The sequence below is a fragment of the Tupaia chinensis genome, unplaced genomic scaffold, assembly GCF_000334495.1.
Source record: "Tupaia chinensis unplaced genomic scaffold, TupChi_1.0 Scaffold000112_1, whole genome shotgun sequence".
NCBI classification, from domain to species: Eukaryota; Metazoa; Chordata; class Mammalia; order Scandentia; family Tupaiidae; genus Tupaia; species Tupaia belangeri.
The window spans coordinates 1831458-1850621 of NW_006159576.1; the positions used below are offsets into that span (position 1 = coordinate 1831458).

A 19164-nucleotide genomic window follows, 5' to 3' on the forward strand; every position below is an offset into this window, starting at 1 on the left:
GCTGGAAGAAGAAGAGACACATTCAATCCCAGAGCAAATCCTGACCCTCTGGTAAGCTGAATGCTAAGCTATAACTGTTTGTGACAACAAATTCCTGGTGAGCTATGTCTACTGCACAAAGGAACTCCAAGAACAAAAACAATGACTTTTTTGGTTATAAAAACTCATGTTCGTGAACAAAAGATGCCACCAAATCTCCTGTATATGCAGATTGTTTGAATGAGGCAGTGGCAAATCTTAGCATAAAATCTGAAAATTGTATGCAATCACAGAAGGAATAGAATCAGAGTTTCATATAATATGGATATTTTACCCTTTTCTATAGGGGTAAAAACTTTACCCTTCACGAAAGTTGGGAGGCCATCGTCTCCTCTCAAACGTTTTTATTGCCAGAGGCCATGCACACTTGAGAGAGAGAGAGAGAGAGAGAGAGAGAGAAGGCACCCTCCAGTGGGGTGTGGTCATGCTGCAATCCCTTCTTCATCTCGTCATTCTATTAGGATTTTGCACTTGCACACATGCATGATTCACCACCAAGGCCAAGATTCAAACTGTGGTTGGCCACATGGGGTCCAGCTCCCTTAACTGATAGACCCAGATGCTGGCCCGAATACCTTTGCTTTTTTGATGTGTTGATAATACCGTTTTTTTCCATTTAATTTCAGCTCATTATAATGCACTTTGAGACTGCTAGGTCACTGCACCAGGTAACATGTACTCTGCTAGCTGTATTGAGTGTTATGTAAATAAAATAGAGAGAGATGAGAGTATATTCATGGAGTGAGAATAGGGTGCTCTGTCAGTTCTAGGGCTCTGCAAAGCAAAATCTATGCTAAATAAGACATGTAAGAGTTGCACTGAGGGACCAAAAGAGGGTGTGGTAGTTAAGGCACTGAACTCCCTCATGGCCTACCATGGTTTCAGTTCCCAGACCTGACAGTTTGCTTTCTCACTTTCTCCATCTCTCTTTCAGTCTCTCTGGTGAGTGCACGTGCCCTATAACAAAATTTAAAATAGTAATAACAAATAACATTAAATAATTCCTTAAAAAGAAAGTTGAACTGAGAACAATGCCCATGAAAGATAAAAGGGAGAGGGAACAGGAGTAGGCAGAGGAAAAAACCCTTCGGACCAGGATGCAGGCCTAATAGCTGTGGCAGGAAAGAGGATTGAAAAGAAGGGTTTCAGAGAATAGGAGAGCCCTGAGAAATTCTCAGCCAGCACTTTGGGGTATTCCTAGTTGGCAGAAATGACCAGCTCTGGGGTTCCCACCATGCTCAGACAGTGGTTTCTTGGGGAGTGAGACCTCAAGTGGATTCCACATGTTCTGCTCCTGCAGGCTTCAGTAGGCTGTACTCTTTCCAGCTCATTCTGCTTGAAGGGAGATCTGAATGATGCATCTCCACAGTCGCCACAGATGGTCTGTAAAATGGAATAATCAGAGAAGAGCAAGCTCTCGGAGACTTCGAGAGTGATTACTGAAATTAGACATCCAATCAAAGGATGGAAAATTGAAGTTAGGAAATCTCTCAGAACACAGGATAAGTCAAAAAGATAAAAACTATAAAATGTGTAAAGTGTAAAAATGAGACATTAGAAGAGTAATCCAAGAAAGCCATTATCCTGTTAATAAGAGTCTCAGAAAAGGAGAGAGATAAAGAAAGAAAGTTTATTATCAATCAAAGGGAGATATCTAGAACTGGAAGCTGGGTAGAGTGTTCAAAGCAGTAAATATAAAAAGGCTTACACTTGGACACATCTTCACAAAATTATAGAACACTAAAATACCGCAAGCTTTCAGAGAGATGAAACAGTTCACATAAAAATGAGTGAGAATCTGGGTGTTGTCGGACTTCTGAAGGGAAACGGTGAATGCTAGAAATCAAGTGATGTAGAGCTTAAAAGACTCTCAAGAACATTATTTTCAGTCTAAAACTTCTGTCTGGCCAATAATGAGAGATGATTAAAGCATGAAAGCAACCAGAAAATGTAATTTGCAAGCAACTTGCTTTAGTTACTGGAAGATGTATTCTAGCGTAATTAAAAGGAAGAAAAGAAGACCTGTGAGGGTGAATTAACCCACTAAAACTATGGTGGGAATTTTCAAGATATTTGCAGCCAATCTAGAGAGCTGCAGGCCAGACGACAGCAACAAGCCAGGGGGGACCAGGAGGGATGTCTCAATGGAGTCAAATGTAAGAGGGTAACCGATGATAGCTGAGGTTCCAGTCAACATCTGAAATGACCCTCTACCCGTAATAGGATACACACTTGTGGGTAAGATCGTGTCTTGAACCAGCCTGGAGCAGAGGGATCCAAGAGGGACAGCCAGGATCCCATGAAAACAAACACTTATAGTATGATGTAATAAGAAACAACTCAAGGGACCAGCAGATGGCATAATGGCTACATTGTTGAACTCCCATGTAGTCGACTGCGGTTCGAGTCCCAGACCTGGTGGCTTAAACTCACGCCGGGTGTGTGTGTGTGCGTGCCCAAGATCCCATGAGGAGAATGAAAGAGAAGGGATTGCGGTGTGGCCATCCCCCCCGGGGGGTGATTTCTTGCTTTCTGTCTCTCTGTCTCACTCTTTCTTTCTGGTAAGCGCACGCACCCTATAGCAAAAACTTCTCAACAAAAAGAAAAGAAAAGAAAAAAAACCAAGAAGCCACTCAAAATGTGGTATTGATTTAAAGCAAACGATACAGTGAAAAGAAAAAAAGAAGTATCTATGTGGCCTGATGCTAGGAAAGACTCCCCAATGGCTTAACAATTCTATCATTGAAACAATAGAAAATGAAAACTAATCTTTGTATATGTGGCCAAGCAGTAAATGTTATTTATATTGTTACACTAATGTAAACATGATTTATTCATTTTCAAATGTCAGAGTCAATCAATGAACACAACAGGAATGCTGGTGAAATTTCAGGATGGAACATAACGGTTAATAAATATTTGACAATGGAAACTACTGCGGAGCTGAGAGGAGACGGAATGTGAGGCGGGGAGAAAGGCAGAGGAAAGGTGAGGCCACTTGCCAAGCTGGAGTAAGCCAGCAGAAAATTGGTGGAGAGATCATTTTAATGTTCCAACGTAACTCAGGGAAGCGTTAACACTAACATGACTAGGAACTATGGGGAAGAGGATGGGAAAGAAGACGTTAATGTGAAATAAAGGTTCATTTCTCGAGAGTTCATTGATAATGATGCTAAATGAAAAAAATCAGGATACGGAGTTATAATGATATTAATTACACTCGTGGAAATAACTAGCCAAAGAACGAAAGATGGAAACAATGAAAAGACACGAGACTCTATGAAGGGCTGGCTGGAATAATACCAGTTTGCGATTTCTTTCATATTACCTGATTTTTACCAAGTGTAAGTATTATTTTGATATAAATTAAAAACAAACAAAAAAAAACCTTGACATGTTATACAGGGGTTGGAGGAGTCTTCACAAAATTCGTGGAAAATGAGTATTATGAAAAAACTGCATGGATTTCAAAATTTGGGTACTAAAGTCAACTCCTACTTTAATTCCATTTTTCCATGAATTTTTGGGTGTACTCATATGAGGCCATAGCAGTTGCCATAGCAATTTTATGGCATGCACAGTCGAGGAGAGTAGATTTTCAACTCTTTCAGGTTCCTTTTTCCTAAGAGGGGGGCAGAATGTTGTTTGAATCATCCTGATTCTCCCCTTACATTCTCTCACACACACATACCCCCGTGTGCGTGCACACACACACATACACAATGCCAAAATGGATGAGAAAAACTGGCAACTTCTTCAGCACATGCAATGTGGTGGTCACCACTTTAAATTGCCTGTCATAATTAAATGATTATTTCAGGCCTGAAATAAAAACGCGCAGACCTTGGCATATTGTGAGAGTTAAATTTGTAATGACATAACAATTAGAAGAGTACTCCGTAGCTACTGGTCTGGACGTTGTCCAGGTCTCAAGCCTGTTCTCTTCCCTAGCCCTCTCTTCGGCCTTTTGGGGGCGAGGTGGGGAGGTAAGAAAGTAAGGATTGCACTTTTCTTTACTGTCAGGTCAACAGTCAGCTCGGATAGGGAAAAGCTGCTCTGTTAAGATAGTCACCACAGCACGTAAGGACAGTCCCTGCTGCTCAGAGGTTCACCTCGCTCCCAGCTTCTTCCTACAGCACAAACAGCAAGGCCAGGAAAATCTCGACCACAAGCTTCTCTTTGGGGCATTTGTGACACATGACACGTAACTAGCAACATAACACCTAACGCCGACAGACACCGTTTCCCTGCGTCTTGACCTTTACGAGATTGCAGACATCAGAAAGAAAATCCACTGTCACACCCCGAGCCAAGACTTAGCCTATCGGAAGGCTATCGGTCATTTTCTTTGTCTGATGGTGCAGGATGGGTCGATGTGCATGGAGTGTCCGTGAGCCAGGCACGGGGTTGGTCTATTGGCGTATATTTTTCAGAGTACTCCTAGGGGACAAGAGCTATTAGAGTCATTTTTCAAGTATGAAAACGAAGATGTACAGAAGTCATATAGGGAGTGAGCAAAGACATGGGGATTTAAAGCTTGTCTGCTTGGTTTCAAATCCTGTACTGGAAAGATTCTCCAGTCTCCCATTAAGCTTTACGGTCTGGGTTTATCATCACTCTTCTCCCGCTCTGTTTTGCTCTGTATGAAAGATCTTTACTTCTGCAGATGCTTTATTAAATGCACGATTCTTCTCTGCTTATGTCATCTTGTTTTATTCCTGTAGGAAAATCTTTAAGAATTATTTTGATCAGAACTGACCAAAATAACCTCACAGGCTTAGTAACTACCACTGTTTGTGAACTGGGACTAGATAGCCTTTTTTTTTTTTTTTTTTCCCTTAGCATTTTGCTATCCTTAATCTTACATCACAAAACCTTAACTGGAGTCAGGTTGTCATGCACAGCTAAAGCATTTCTTTGAAAAGGAGAAATTAATTTCAGATAATCATAGCTGTTAAATCATTTAAGACATTCTACTCCCATATGAATTACCTTGCATTCGTCTGTACTGAATCAAATCATTTTATAAATAAGATGAAATTCTACATCACATCCAAAATATCAGCGTTTTAGGTTTTTAAATAATTAAGCAAGCAACAAAATGGCAAATTACAAATACAACATGTTGTTTTTATAGCACTTTCATTTTCATTTATAGCATAAGAATATTTTAGAAGTGGAATTTTACTTGCAATTTTAAATAAGCTACATTTTAATAAACAGTAAAAATAATATAAAGTGTTCAATGAATAGATGCTGAAACAGACAGTGCAGAAAGAGACTAAAGATTCAGTGGTGGGTCTAGTAGCTGTTACATTGCTGAACTCCCACTATGGTTTGAGTCCTAGACCCGGTGGCTTGAAAATCATGATGGGCACGTGTGTGAGCACGCCCAACATCCTGGGAGGAAAATGGAGGACAAGGGATTGCAGTGTGACCATCTCCCCTGGGGGGTGATTTCTCACTTTCCCTCCCACTGTCTCTGCATTTCTCTCTCTGTGGCATGCTACTGCATACTAAGGCAAAAACCTCTAAAAACCAACCGAAACAAAAAGATTCAGTGACAGCAGAAAATATGTGATTGGGTGGATTTTATGTGAGTAACTTGACTAGGCTGAGGTCTGCTACTTAGTAAAGAAAAAAGCAGCAGCAACATTTGTTATTGGAGTGTTGACAACTTTCAAATTGTAGTTCACTTCATCCTTTCATAGGAAGCAACAAAATCCAGATTTATATGAATAAAAATGTAAAGACGGAAGATCTGGAAATAAGACCAAATAATTAAATTGGAATGTTGAAAGTGTGATCTTGGGACCAGCAGTTAGCATAATAGCTATGTTGTTGGACTCCCGTGTAGTCGACTGCGGTTCAAGTCCCAGACCTGGTGGCTTAAACTCACACTGAGCATGTGTGTATGCATGCCCAAGATCCCGAGAGGAGAAAGGAGGAGAAGGGATTGCGGTGTGGCTATCCCCACTGGGGGGTGATTTTTTGCTTTCTGCCTCTCTGTCTCCATCTTTCTGGAAAGCGCACACACCCTATAGCAAAAACTTCTCCAAAAATAAATAAATAAATAAATAAAGTGTGATCTTGACTAAGTATTACCTCTAGTTTTGTAAGTCAACTTTATTTAGAAATAATTTGCATACAATGAAATATACAAGTTTTAGGCATACCATATGATGAGTTCCAACAAATGCATACATCCACTTAACCATCCGCACAGTCAGTGTATAGAACTTTCCATCATTCCAAACTGTCACCCTCCTCGGTAGCAAATCTTCCAGCAGGCCCAGACAGAAGTGAGCAGGGAACTATGAACTGTTTTATAATACTGTTTTGTTAGATTGGACTTTTCACACTTTATACTGAGAATTTGACTATGTGTTCATGTTTGACTTATTTTTCTTAGTATTTATCCTAGCTTGAAATTACCATGCTTCTCAGATCTCTAAGTCAATGTTGATCATCAAATTAAAGAAGGTTTAGGCCATTATTTTTACAATTTTTTTTCTGCACTTTTCTCATATTTTTTCTCCTTTTGGGATTTTAATTAAACATGTTCTTAATATTTAATAATTTCAGTTAATTTATCTTTGTGCTCACTAATAATTTATTCTGTCATCTCTACTCTGCTGTGAATTCCTTTCAGTAAACTTTTCATCTCAGTTATTTTATATTTTAGTTCTAAAATTTTTATCTGGCTCTTTTTTTAAAAGAATAATTTTGGTACCAGCAGTTAGTGTAATGGCTATGTTGCTGGACTCCCATGTAGTCGACCACAGTTTGAGTCCCAGACCTGGTGGCTTAAACTCATGCTGGGCACGCGTGTGTGTGTGCCCAAGATCCCAAGAGGAGAGTGGAGGAGAAGGGATTGTGGTGTGGCCATCCCCCTTGGAGGTGATTTCTCGCTTTCTGTCTCTCTGTCTCTCTCTGTTTTTCTGGTGAATGCACACGCCTCATAACAAAAACCTCTCCAAAAAAAACCCCAAAAAACAAGAAAGAATAATTTTCATTTTTTTGTTGAGATTCTCTGATCACTCCTTGAGGTCGTATTTTAGTCTAAATCTTTGAAAATACGCATGGTTTTTGCTTTAAGTCTTTGTCTGCAAATAAGATAATTGAGTCATCTTGTAGTTAATATTCATTGTGTATGTTTTATTGTCTTTTTAAAAATAACTTTAAATTTCTTTGCATTTTTATTAATTAAATTTGTATTCATGTATATTTAATTATTTATATAATTTTATTTATTATTATTGTTTTAAAATTTAACCAGAGAAAGAGAGAGAAAGAGAGAGAAAGAGATAAAAGCAAAGTAAGAAAGCAAGCCACCAAGCCACCAAGTCCAGGTCTCAAACTACAGTCAGCCATGTAGAAGTTCAGCTCTTTAACCACCATGCCACTTGCAAGCCCCAGTTTTAGTAATTTTTAAGTATGTAACGCATTGTGGACAATACATTCTGGATTTTTTAGATTCCATTATCTTTCTAAATAAGTGTTGATTTTTTTTTTTGAGGGGGGAGTTTGATTACTTGAACATGATTGATTCTCCCATTTGTCAGATACCAATCAATTTGTAAATCCCAGAGCATCCTGAAAAGGGGAATCTGGGGAACATTAGTGAAGTACACACGGCGACCCTACCTCCAAGCATTTCCCAAAGGCAGTTTTGAAATGCATACCAGGCAACTGTGTGATTCTTTTGAAATTTATGTTATTCATGAAAGAGAATGTTCTCATGGGTGCACACAAATGAAAGAAAGAGAAAGAGAGACAGAGAGAGGCACCCTTGACAGAGTCTCATCATATCACTGTCCTCTTCCCCCAGCTCTACAGCTCCTTAAGATCTTGGTTATATACCCCCAAAGGACTGTTTTGTTTTTGTTTGTTTTGGGGTTTTTTTGTTTGTTTTTAAGAATTATTTTATTTAACTTTATTCATTTATTTATTTATTTTCATTTGACTAGAAAGGGACAGAGCGAGAGATAGAGAGAGGGGAAGTGAGAAAGCAAGCCGCCAGGTCCAGGACTTGAACCACGGTCAGCCATGTGGGAGTCCAGTGCTCTTAACCACCACACCACCTGCCAGCCCCCAAAGGACTGTTTAAGGCCGACATGTGGACCATAGCCACTAGCACTAGCACTGCAGTACCATACATGTCCCCACTCATGCTGGGCCTGAGCGATACTTCTCGGGGAGGAGGGATTATTGGAACCTGGCTCTGAACCTTCATTCCTACAGACCCAGGATGGGTCAGAGTGGCCCGCCAGGACATAAAATATAAAATAAGACTCCAACCAGGTTCTTCTCAGTAATCACCTCTGGCAGGATCACGGTTGTTTACCATCATATTATTGTTACAGAGCAGGGTTAGGATGTATTTAATCCTGTGGATCTGGAGAGAGTGAAGCAAGGGTGCAGCATTGGTCAGACTCACTCTGGCAACAGCGGAGTCAGGAGCTCAGAGGCTGTGAGCCCAGGAAGTGCCTGGCAGCTGAGTGTCCAGCGGGGACCCTTCCTGGGCCTCGCTCCTCTGGTGCACTCTGCTTTGCAGGCTCCTTTACTTGCTGCCTTCCTTCTGAGATTGCTTCTCTGCTCTTTCCGTCAATTCTGTACACTACTCAGTATCCTTCCAGTAAGATTCCTTGGCTTAGCTTAGTCAGATTCGGCTTCTGATTGTCACAACCGCAAACTCTGATTAGCACACTCTGCATATAAAGCAGAGCCAAATAGCCAGACGAGAAATGGAGAAGCTGAACGAGATTTCATTCATCAAATTTGATCCCTTGGTTATTATTGTTTTGTCCAAAGCAGTCCCAGTTAATAAGCAAATAAGTACCCCTTCAGTCCCTTAAGTCTCCAGAATTAAGATTCTTTCATGTGATAATGAAACAAATATGAGTTACATATCCGCCTTTGTGGAGTTCCTTTAAAGAATTAGCAGATGAAGAATTATTAATGCGTAACTTCACTCCAAAATAGGAATGTAGGTCAGAAGGGTACTGATAAAAAGGGGTGGAGTTGAAAGACGGAGGGAGTGAGCCCGATTGTTGGGGAGGTTTAACTGAAGAAAATAAAACTCAGCACGGACAAGAAATGACTCCACAGTCACAAAAGGAAAAGATAAGCTAGAGGAAGAAAGGAGGCAACACCCATCCTTCCGCCGGAATCAGGCAGGGCTCATTATCTCTTTGGAAAATGTACAAAAGCATTTGCGTCTGTATCTGATAGATCCCCTAGAGTTGAGGAAGAGGTAGAAAGATCAGGAAAGAGAAGAGGAAGCATGCCCCACTCCGCACCCCTGCACCCACACTTTCACCGGCGGAGATGCTGCACTCACCTTTCTCTGGTCACTGTATGACGGGCCTGCGCTTTATACCTCTTGACTTTTCTTAAGCAGATAGTCTCCTTTTACTTGGTATTCACCGCTCTTTGATTAAGCACTCCATAGTTGTCTGCTCCATGCATAGGAATAAACCCAAGGAAGGACATTGGCTACTCTCAGCCTGCCATGGGCCTTCCTTTTCTTTTTCAGGAATTGGCATAGTTCTGGCTCCTTCCTTGTCAGGAATTGATTCTGAACCATTCTGAACAGCATTAAAGTTCTTTAATGCCATGGGGAATGGGTCATCTTCACAGAACAACCACTCATTTTTGAAATTTCAGGCAAAACAACACTGTCTTAGGCCCGATTGTATAATACTAGGTAAGCATAACTAAAATCCGTGTTGTCAGGAAGCAGTCTATCATTTTATCCTTTTTCATTATAATAGTCCACCAAGTCAATATCAAGACTTAAAGACAACTATTATTTGCAGTGCGCCTGATCAGTGTCCAGCGCTAGAGGAGAAAGCAAAGAGACTTCAAAAGAAACAAGAGCCAGCCCTATAGCCTAGTGGTTAGGGGAGCCAGATCCCACATGGCCAACTGCGCTTTGAGTCTTGGTCCCAGCAGCTTGAAAAACACACCAAGCATGTGTACTTGCATATCTGAAGTCCCGGCTGAATGGAGACATGGAGGAGAAGGGATTGCAACATGACGACCCCCACTGTGAGATGCTTTCTCTCTCTCTCTCTCTCTCTCTCTCTCTCCATCCGTCTCTGGGGAACACATGTGCCCTTCAACATTTTGTCTTTTAATAAAAGAAACAAATAAACAAAAGAATTATGTTTTCCCCCTCATCCTTAGACAAAGGATATTTAAATTTCTCTGTGTTTGAGTGCCTCCTTATGCTGGGAAGAGGAAACCAACAGCTGAGGCAGCCGCTGATGACTCAGCCCTTTTCCAGGGCAGCTGCCAAAGGACCCTGATGTGGGAAGCAGCTGCTCCCCATCCTCTGAGACTTCCATCCAACACCGATGGGAGGGGGTGGGGAGCAGGCCATACCTGGTTTTCTCAGCCCAGGGACAAGGAGACTTCCCAAGCATCCCCAGGGACTAGAATTAGTTTCTTTTCTCTTTATTAACCAATGAGCAAATTAGAACCAATTTCTGTATATTTTCCTCTTTTCGATATTCACATGGTCTAGAGGAGAACTAGGTTCACATAAAATGCATAACCAAAAATACAGAAGCCAGGGAGACATTGAGGTTTCACTTTGAATCATATGTTCTAAAACATGCTTTACCTCATACAGAACTGTTCTTTTTCAGAACTCACGTAACATTGATGATAAACGTTTGCAACTGTCCTGGGTAAGGTGTTCCTGTACTCAGAGTTCAGTGGGCTCCCCGAGACACATTCCATGTTCAAAATGCCGGTAGCTTGGGTTTCTAGATATTGAACTGGCGTCAGGACTCCTAGGGAAGCAAGACAGAACAAGACTTTCCCTGCTCTATCTTCTCCTGAACACAGGCAGCAATCCAAGATATTTATCCAAAATACCTCTGAACGACACAGAGCTAAGAGCTCCTGCCCCAGAATGACTGGAATTACCCGGAACGCCAGGAGACAGGCCGTGTCAGGAGCCCTGTTTTCCAGACCTTTCTGTGTGTACTTGGTAAAGATCAGGAGGTGAGCCTCTCAAAGAGGATGGGGCTGCTGGCCGGTCGCCCATAGCCAGGGCAGTCCGCTCATGAAGGAGTTCATGAGACTGCTCAGTACTGACTCACACTTCCTCCCGTGCCTCCATATCCCAGACAGAGACATCCCAGGGGCTCAGGGGCTCCTGCTTTCACCCTGCATTGTGCATGAACCCTGCTCCACATATGACATCAATTCCTCAAATTCCTACAAAATTGCACTGATCAGCGCTTTTGAGCCAAACATCAGCCAACTTAATGTATGATCTTCTCTATGGGAAGATTTCCATTTTGATGAAGGGAAAGTGTTGTAGGCTAGAATAAAAAGACCAAGATTTGATTTTTGTTGTACTGCAGACCAGAATTGAGACCAATAGGGTGGAAATGGTTATAAGATAGACCTGTTCTGAATGTGTAAAAGGTCTTTCTAGCAATCTGAGACGCTCAGCAACAGGAAGCAATGCTTTGGGAAGTGATGAGACACCATTCCTGTATCTGGCTATTTTCGTTTGGGTGAAACTGGTCCAATTCTACAATTATGGGTCTGAGGATCAGAAGCATATACCAAGCGAACTAACAGGAGGTCAGAGGTTATTAAAAATGGCATAGATATTTACCCGACCTAAAGGAGAGCAAATGATAAGATCATTCCTGAAGTTTATTCTTTCACTGGAAAAATTTTATCAAGTTCTTTTATTAGCATTATTTTTATTTAATTAAATTAATTAATTATTATTATTATTTTCATTTGACTAGAAAGAGAGAGTGAGAGAGAGAGGGAAAGTGAGAAAGTAAGTTGCCAGGTCCAGGACTTGATCCATAGTCGACCATGTGGCAGTCCAGCGCCTTCAATACTATGCTACCTGCTGGCCCATTTATTGAGTTCTTACTATATGCTGGATACGTGCTCTCTACTGGGTGACACAATGGTGAATAACTGAAACACAGTCCTTGCCTCCAGAGTCTTGTAGTCCAGTGAGAGGGGGTGACAACAGGTAGTGGCAGGATATCTCATGGAGAGGGTGTAGGACGTTGGTAGAACCCAGGCTGGAAGCTAAAGCCACTGCAGCACAGCTGGTCTCAGGGCTGAGGGAGTGAGTCAAGGAAGCTTTCTATCAGAGCAGCATCAAAAGTCACCCTGAGAGAATCCACTGAGGAGTGAGTCTGTGGACAAGAATAGACCTTGAATAAAGAACCGGGTCATATAATGTTTACTCACAGTTGCAGTATCTGTGACTACAAGGGTTGTCAGTCCATATGAACATAAGAGAGGTTGGTTGGTTTTCCAGAGACAACTTGAAAAACACCAAAGGCCTCAGCGGCTTCCCACCAAATGCTCTAGGTGGGATCCCCAAGTATGTGGATCCGCTGGAATACTTTCAGGTAGAGCCAGAAACATGTTCTATGAGTAGGGAGGGCAGACAATGGAAAAGAAAGAGGAAGACAGAAGAAAACCTTGGACATGGGAACCAGCAGTTAGCATAATGGCTATGTCGCTGGACTCCCACGCAGTCGACCGCAGTTCGCGTCCCGGACCCGGTGGCTTAAAACTCACGCAGGGCGTGTGTGCATGCATGCCCAAGATCCGGAGAGGAGAACGGAGGAGAAGGGATTGCGGCGTGACCATCCCCCTGGGGGGTGATTTCTCGCTTTCTGTCTCTCTGTCTCTCTCTGTCTGGCTGGCGAGCACACGTGCCCTATAGCGAAAACCTCTCCCCCCCCCAAAAAAAAAGAAGGAAACCTTGAACGAAGTGTCTCCCAGATCTCACTGGAAGGTGATGGTTCCATGAGGACCTCATAGCAACCCAGTGGGTTAAAATATGGAGTGAAAATGTGAGTGTAACGACAGTCAACCATTTGTAGAGCTTTTTCCTTATCATTTATTCTCTACATGACCACAGGGGACACAACAGCATATTTCAGTATTTACTGCTGTGTAACAAATCACCCTAATACCTCGCAGCTCAAAACAGCAATTACTCAATTATTAGAGGTAGAAGGAAGAGACAGTGAGGGAGGGAGAGAAGAAAGAGGAAGGGAAAGTGAGAGAAGGAGAAGGAGGAAACTGGGTTTTCATTTGTAGCCTCGTAATAGAGTTTTCACTTTATATTATTCTGTGCTGCTTAAATGTTTTAGAATAATAGAATGGAATAACAGAATTCTCTCTCTCCTTTTTTTTAAAGAGAGAGGTTTTTGCTATAGGATGTGTGTACTTGCTGGAGAGACAGAGAGAGACAGACAGAAAGCAAGAAATCACCCCCTGGGGGATAGCTACACCACAATCCCTTCTCCTTCATTTTCCTCTCAGGATTTTGGGCACATGCACACTTGCACCCGGAGTGAGTTTTTTTCTTTCTTTTTTTTTTCTTATTTATTTTAACATTTATTTATATTTAATCACATGTCTTTACAGTATACATTTTTTTTTGGAGAGTTTATTTTTTCTTATTTGCTATAGGGCGCATGTGCTCGCCAAATAGACAGAGAGAGACAGAGAGATAGAAAGTGAGAAATCACCCCCCAGGGGGGATGGCCACGCCACAGTCCCTTCTCCTCCATTCTCCTCTCGGGATCTTGGGCATGCACGCACACGCGCCCGGCGTGAGTTTTAAGCCACCGGGTCCGGGACGCGAACTGCGGTCGACTACATGGGAGTCCAGTGACATAGCCATTACGCTGACTGCTGGTCCCAGTATACATTTTTTTTACAATACAAATGCCATACATGTCAGTCAAGACAAAGCTATTACTATATACATTATCATCAGCAAATAGCTTTTCATTTTTTGCCAATTAACCATATTTTTACCAGTTTTTTTCCTTCCCCTTACCCCTCTCTCTTCTGTACTAAACTCCCCTCCGCCCCACATTTTATTGATTCACAAAAGATATTAAAGTAGGAACAAAGCTAGAATCTAGTGACAAGTGCACTGTAATTTTCTTCTGAAACGTTTGTTTCTCTCTCCATTCGACTTGTTTTTGTTTGTTTGTTTGTTTGTTTGTTTTGAGAGATTTTCACTGTAGGGCACGTGCGCTCGCCAGACAGACAGAGAGAGACAGAGAGACAGAAAGCGAGAAATCACCCCCCAGGGGGGATGGCCACGCTGCAATCCCTTCTCCTCCATTCTCCTCTTGGGCTCTTGGGCACGCACGCACACGCGCCCGGCGTGAGTTTTAAGCCACCAGGTCTGGGACACGAACTGCGGTCGACTACGTGGGAGTCCAGCGACATAGCCATTACGCTAACTGCTGGTTCCCTCTCTCCATTCCCTTTGACGAAAGAGAGGTGTAAGCTAACTTATTTGCAAAAAAAAAAAAAAATTAAATTAATCTCAACTTGGCCTGTTACTTGCACAAACCCCATGAGAATTCAATTTCTGATGCAAGGCAACATATACTATTGTATTGTTGAACTTATGCAAATAACCATTCTACCACAAAAATAGGAAAGCTCACAGATATTTTCCAATTGCAAAGGGGTCAGGAAGGGAGAAAAGTTTGTTTCAATTAAAAAAAAACTTTTTAAAAATGAATTGCTGAACCTATCAACAACTCAAAAGAAAACAAAAATCCTTAAATCTGAAAGACATGGCATAGAAGAAAATCAGTAATGTTTTAGAAAAAAGTCATAGAATTCTATTTCACCAGTTTAGTCTCATGTAATCTCTCTTTTGTTGAATTTGCAATGTTATTGTGGCCTGACCTTTCCATTAACATTCAACATTATTATTGATATTTCAGAACTTGTCCCTAATATTAAGTTGGCCTTTTTCTTGGTCATTTTTTGTTCTCTTATTTGTCTGTTTGTCTTTAGTTTTCCTGGTACAACACTCTTCAGAACTTCTCGAAGAGCTGATGTTGGTAAATTCTTTCAGGTTTTGTTTATCTGAGAATGGTCTTTATCTTTTCTTCCCATATGAAGAATAATTTTGCCAGATACAGTATTTTTTTAATGAAATTGGTTTTCACTTAACACTTTGAATATATTTTCCCATTCTTTCCTTGCTTGCATTGTTTCCAACAAGGCACCCAGCTTGAATTTTAAGCCGCCGGGTCTGAGACTTGAACCGTGGTTAACTATGTGGGAGTCCAACAATGTAACCTAATGTAACCGGCCATCTGCCGGTCCCAGCATATATTGTTCTTAACACTTACAATTTCTACTGTAAGAGTTAGTGTGGTTTCAGTTACTCAGACTCCAGTCACCATCTGCCTAAATGCTTTTTGACATCCCTTTACCACTGAAATTGTTCTGTACATAAATGCAATGTGGGGCCCTGGGAAGGGCAATTCTCCCTGAACTTCACTTTGACTAAGAAAACAACTGCTAGCTCGTTGTAACATCCTAGCCTTTCAGACGTTTTGGAGGAAGGAATTTATAGATCTCTGCGGTTTAGGGAAGGAAAAAGAATTTCTTCTGCACTGTTTTCCCTGGAAGACTCCCTCATTAACTGAAATGCTCTGTCCTCTACAGCAACATCTGTCTCTTACTGGAAAATTCTCCCCTCTGGAGGAAACTTCTTTCCCTGAACCTGTATTTAGCCACACTGGTGATTTTGGTTTGGTTGATTTGTAATTTTTCCATGCACGCAGCATGTGAGTGGTAGATGTGTTCATATTGGCGCCCTCACTTTCTCTACTCTTTGGAATCATACCTGCATTGCAGTTATTGGAAAATATGGTGTGATGTGTGTGAGGTAACCTTGCTGGCAAGATGAAAAGTGTTATATAACCTGCATGCACTGCCAGACTAGCATTTTGTCCTCAGTGTGATGACCACCACTGTGTTTATTTATAAAGTCCTGGTGCGGTGATAGAAAAATTATGGCTGCTTCTTGGCTACACCGTTGGAGTCAGCTGTCATCACTCATGATTGAATGAAATCCTTCCTCGTCCATGGGAGTGGAGGAATGAATGGATGATTCTTCTCTCACTAAAATGATGAAATAACTTATCTATAACTTACATCTTTCCATATATACATGTAATCCCTTTATGAGTTGTAGAGGTGCACATTCTGTAGTGTGATTTGACAGCATTTGCTCTAGGCCTTGTAGCCCAAACATTTCTCCACACATTCCGGTTAAATGTAGTCATCTCACCGGGTGTGCCATTTGTTTTCTGACAGGACCTGGATTAATACACTCACACCATTAGAAATGGCCTCAAGAAACAGATTCCTACAATGGCCTATTGGGATTGTACTGTGTAGAAGGAAGAACAAATGCCTTCCTAAAACGTTCATGTCCTAATTCTTGGAGCGTATGAATATGTTATCTCATATAGCATAGGGAATTAAGTTTGCAAATCAAAATTAAGGCTCCTGATCAGGTGACCTCAAGATAGCAAAATTATCCTGCATATCCATGTGAACCCAATGTTAGCCAAAAACGTCCTTAATAGTGGAAGAGGAGTTCAGGAGGGTCAGACTCTGAGAGATGTGATGTGACCTAAGACTGAGCAGCCGTGGTTGACTTTGAAGATAAGAGGGAATCACAAGCCACAGAATGCAGACAGCCCTAAGGAAGGAGAAAACAAAGGGATAGTTTGTTCCCTAGGGTCTCCAAAAACCATGTCGCCTTACTGACATTTTCATTTTACTTCAATGAAACCTGGACCAGCATTTTGATCTACATAGCTGTAGGATAATATTGGGTTATTGGAAAAGTCAAGATGTATTTTTTTCTGTGTAAAAATGCATCATGACTTTTCTGACAACTCAGTAAATGTGAGTCGTTTTAAGCCAATAAGTTTACAGCAATTTGCTGTAGAACCAATACGAAACTAAAACGGTTTGCTACCATATTTGGTAAGAACATAGGCCTTTCTTGACACAGGAGAATGAAATACAGATAATGGTGTGTTATTCAAATGACACTAGCAATAGAGATTGGGAAGCAATGCAGGCAGAGTGGAAAGGTGTCCACAGGTCAATTAGGTATGGTCCTTAGATGCTATGGTGACAAAGGTAATTATCAACATGTTTCTGTGAATCCTAAATAATGTAGACAGATAAAAGCATAAATTAAAAGCTTTAAAGGCTGCCCAGTAAAGGCATGAGTGGAAAATTAGGAAACCCTCTATGGATGCTTTGAATGAGTTGCCTACTGAATCTATGTCATTCTTTTCTCACTAAAAGGATGAAATAACTAGCATCTTATTTCTGGTACTCCCTATTTTTATTGAGCTCCTGTTAATATGAGTGAGGCTTACTCCAGGATCTGAAAACAGCAGCATCAATGTTTCTTTTGCCATGAAGCAGAGGAAAAAGTAGAGCAAGAAACAGTAGAACCTTGAGACACGAGATAGGGATGTTTGGGCAGATATAGACAAGGCTAAGAATGCCAAAGCTCCAAATTACTTGAAAACTTTATTACAAATAAGGAATCAAATCCAGCATGGGGATTGAGAGTATGGGGTAAACTGTGGGTGAAGGAAGCTGTACCTCAACTTAGATCCCATCATCAGCCTTGTGATCATAATGAGGCTCTATTAATCATTTGTTCTTCCTCATTTCTCTGTCACCTCATATAAAAGGCACTGTTCATGGCTAACATATTTGAGGTTTAGCTGGGAGAATGACCAAATTCATAGCATCTACAATGAAATGGTAGCTGGTAAGACTCAATGGGGCCTCTGTGTTGAGGACATACACTCAGATAAAAGGATGCAGAGGTGAAGTGTGTCTCTGGGTCAAGTGTCTACCTTGCTCCACCTTCTTTGCGTCCTTAGAAGCTGACTTTCTGGGCTGTTTCCACCAGATTTCCTCATCTTCTAGTTTCCTTAGGTTTGGCCAATTCAGTGACAGCTGGCTGTCACTGCTCTAGAAATGTCCCTAGATGTCTCAGCCTTGCTGGGTAGCCCTGTCTATAGTTTGCTACTGTTTCTAACCCTGGGGCCCTTCACCCATCCCTTGTTACTTTACTTCACCTTGCCCTCACGCTTCAAAATTGCCCGTTCCTTAAATTCTCCTCAAACATCCCCTTTTTCTTGTTGAGACCTTCACTGTTGTCATTATTGTCATTGTCATCATTATTGTCATCACCATCACAGCAATTACAATTTATTCAGCACTTGTTATGTGCCAGTCACTGTGCCCAAACACCCAACATGTATCAGCTTATTTTATCCTCACCATGACTTTCTGAGATAACTGCTATTATTAATTCATTTTACAGATCAGAATATCAACATTTTGAAATCAGCACTTAGCTTACCTAAATTTACCCCACTAGTAGGCATCTGAGGCAGGATTTGAATCAGTTGAGTTTAAGGAAGCATCATGTGTAAGTATATCAAACTCAGAGTCAGGTACAAATATCAGGTGGTAACATGTGCCAAGACACTTAAGGCATCTGAGGCAGGATTTGAATCAGTTGAGTTTAAGGAAGCATCATGTGTAAGTATATCAAACTCAGAGAGTCAGGTGCAAATATCAGGTGGTAACATGTGCCACGACACTTAATCCTTTTGATCTTCAGCTTCCTTTTATTTCTTTTCCTGAGATAGGAACTACACTGCTCCATCACGTAAAGTTCTTTGTTTCCCAGAAACAAAAAGAACACTGTCCAATTAAAATTACAGGATTCAGAAAGTTCTAAAGAGTGCAGGCAGAAGCAGCAAATGAATATGGTGTTTGAGGACTCCATGTTTTCAGCTTTAGCAATTTTCTATCCATGGCTGACAGTGGTCGAGATTAAAATTCTCTGGCGAATAGACTGCCTATTTGGCCTCACCTCTGTTACTTGTCTACCCCTCGAACTAGAGAATCTGATTGGATGTGGAACCAAGTCTGCACTCAGTGATGGAGGTTAGTCCCCTTAGGAAAATCAGTGTGGTTTTCTCTAAAAAGGGTTATCAAACTAATGCACATTAATATAAAACCTGCTTTCAGGCTTGCTGCCAAAAGAGAGAAGATTACCTAGGCACAGTGTCCAGGACTTTCTCTTCCCTCTAGCTTAAGCATTAAGAGAATAGAATTTTGATTGTAATGGGAGGGATTGTGCTAGGACTTTATGCTCTACCAGCTGTATCAATTGTCTATCTTCCTTCTTCTTTTTAAGTTCCCTTATTCATTCCATGAGTGAACAATAGAAAGGGA

General features: G+C 41.3%; 1 pseudogene; it reads right to left on the reverse strand.

Moving 5' to 3' along the window:
• Window positions 1-19164, reverse strand: part of LOC102488614 (protein SGT1 homolog) — a 56308-nt pseudogene that overhangs the window by 24442 nt on the left and 12702 nt on the right.